Source organism: Chrysochloris asiatica, unplaced genomic scaffold, assembly GCF_000296735.1.
Source record: "Chrysochloris asiatica unplaced genomic scaffold, ChrAsi1.0 scaffold00055, whole genome shotgun sequence".
In the NCBI taxonomy this organism is placed as follows: Eukaryota; Metazoa; Chordata; class Mammalia; order Afrosoricida; family Chrysochloridae; genus Chrysochloris; species Chrysochloris asiatica.
Window position 1 is genome coordinate 5,152,895 of NW_006408573.1, and position 2,856 is coordinate 5,155,750.

Consider the following 2,856-nt stretch of genomic DNA (forward strand, 5'->3'; position numbering starts at 1 on the left):
CATAAATATGGTTCTTTTCCAAACAGTTGGCCAGGTAGCTGTCTTCCAAATTTCTTGGCATAGATGAGTGAGGACCTCCAGTGCTGCATCAGCTTGTTGTAAGATTTCTGTTTCTATTCCATCAGTTCCCAGAGTCTTGTTCTTTGCCAATGCCTTCAGTACACATTGGACTTCTTACTTCAGTACCATTGACTCACAGATCATATGCTACCTCTTAGAATGGTTTCTTTTTGGTACAGTGACTTCCATCTTCTTTGGATGCTTTCTGCATCATGTTAATATGTTCCCAAAGGCCAGGGATCTACATTCTCATCAAAGACTGGTCATCAATTGTTTCTAGCCATGAATTCATTGTTCTGTCAGGATATAGATACAAAAGAATACAAGAATCAAACCTAAATAAATCTCCAAGGAATTCAAAGTGCATATCTCTCTGTGTATAAAGTGCATGCTCCATTGCATTTATGAGATGTAGCAAAATTCAAACACTCACCACCCATTAATATTGATAGGTCCATGAAGACACTATTATGGTCAAAGTTCAGAGTTAATGGGTGAAAAATCAATCCCACATCAACCTCTAGGGAAAGGTTGAAGTTGGAGCTGGGCAAACATCATGGGCCCTTGGGTCACAGGTGCTGCCTCTAAGGTTTTAGCTGGCCTGGATTTTTAGTTGTGCCGGTAACTTGCAAAGTGAACTTGGGAAGACATGGCTCATTGAGCCTTAGTTTCTCAATCTGCACAATGCAGGAATCAGAGAACCTCCGAGGTTGCTTTAAACTCTGACCATGATTCAATAAGAGAGGGGCATGTTAAGTGCAGTGGAGAAAAGAAGCACTCTTAACCTCGATCATACCCATGAAATCCTGACCAAGCCCTAACAGCATCAGTGCTTTGCTGATATTATGCATCAGTTAGCGTTTGACCACGAGTAAGATCAAACCTCAGATCCCGTAAGTCGACTTTTCCCTAGGGCATCTGGAAACCCGGAACTCAAGTTTCTCTCAGAACATCTCATTCTTGAGGTCAATCTCCATTACTTCCTGCTTTAATGTAATACATTTTTATTTAGCTTCATGTATAAACCACTGTCAAAATTTACTGGGGAAAGGAAAAATTCTCTATATCAGATTTTCTTCTCTCCCTTCTTGGGGATGTAATGTAACATTATTTCACTGTACCATAAATTTACTTTAATGAGTTAGAAAACCAGTGTTCAGCTGCTCATTAATATTTAAATAGTTCATTAAGTGCTTGTATTTTACTATATGCAAGAAGCCATGAAATTCATAATAAAATGAATTACTAACTCACAGACTTACAAGTTAAGGGCTCTCTGTTACTTATTTGAGGAGACTGTCACAGTTTTATTTAAGATCACAGGGGAATGCACAACACACAGGCCCTAAAATCCTCAGGTTTGAGCACTAAGATACACTTTCTTATACACAAACAAGGATTGAGGTCCAGCTAGAGGAGTACCATTGGCAAGCACTAGGATGAGGTCAGCCCATGCTGCTTCAGAAATTACAATCCTTTTGTGATAGTTAAGGGTTAGTGCCAACTTGACTGTCCGCCCAGGGTTCTTGGTAATTTAGCAATTACAGTGTATAATCCCCCATGATGAGATCTAATATAATATGATCAATTTCATGATGAGATCTTATATGAGCAGCCACTCAATGGAAAGAAACTTTTCTCAGGGATGTGGCATGTTTCCAATATATCAGAAACTTGTGCAAAGCCTGCTTCCTGTTTTCAGGATCTAGATCCTGCTTCTGGCTTCTCATCTTACCTCTGGTTCTTTGGATTCAAGCCAACAGCCTGTCATCTAATTTGCTGATTCTGAGAAGAGAAGTCTGCAGTCTGAACTGCCCATCTTGGGTCATCAACTCTTTCATGTACATGAGTCAGGAGAAACCTCCAGCCTGGCATCTGACTTGGAACTTGCCCTTCTCCACAATTGTGTGAGCCAACTCTTTTATACATACCTCTGATCCCATGATAGGATTTTGCAAGGCCAATGACTTATTCATTGCAAATACCTACTTTTAAAACAACATAAAAGGTAACTATATACATGTACTTCACCAGATGGAATACACAGGAATCAAATTTATTACACCTGTGGGAAGAAATGGTGGACAACCTCAATATCATCAAACAAAACAAAGCCAGGTGCAGACTGTGGAGCAGACTGCCAATTGCTCATAAGCAAGTTCAGGCTGAAGCTGAAGAAAATTAAACTAACTCCATGAGAGCTAAAATATGACCTTGAATATGCCACCTGAATTTAGAGACTATCTCAAGCATAGATTTGATGTATTAGAAACCAATGGTCAAAGACCAGAAAAATTGTGGTATGACATCAAGAACATCATACAGGAAGAAAGCAAAAAGTCACCATAAAGACAGAAAAGAAAGGATCAAAATGGATGTCATAAGAGACTGAAATTTCCTCTTAGGCATAGAGAAGCTAAAGTGAATGAAAGAAATGAAGCAAAAGAGCTGAACAAAAAATTTCAAAGGGCAGCTCAAAACAAAGACAAGTATTATAATGAAAATGTGCAAAGACCTGGAGTTAGAAAACCAAAGGGAAGAACACACTCAGCAATTCTCAAGCTGAAGGAACTGAAAGAAATATTCAAGCTTTGACTTGCAGTATTTAATGGCTCCATGTGCAAAATATTGAATGATTCAGAAAGCATCAAAAGAAGATGGAAGGAATCATTCCCACCCACTCCACACACAGAGTAGACAGGGATGGGCAACTTGGACATTGACTACCCAAAATGGGGGTGGGGGGCTACAAAGGCAAGAAGTGACTGGCTTACAAGCTTTCAAGAGGGAACCTAG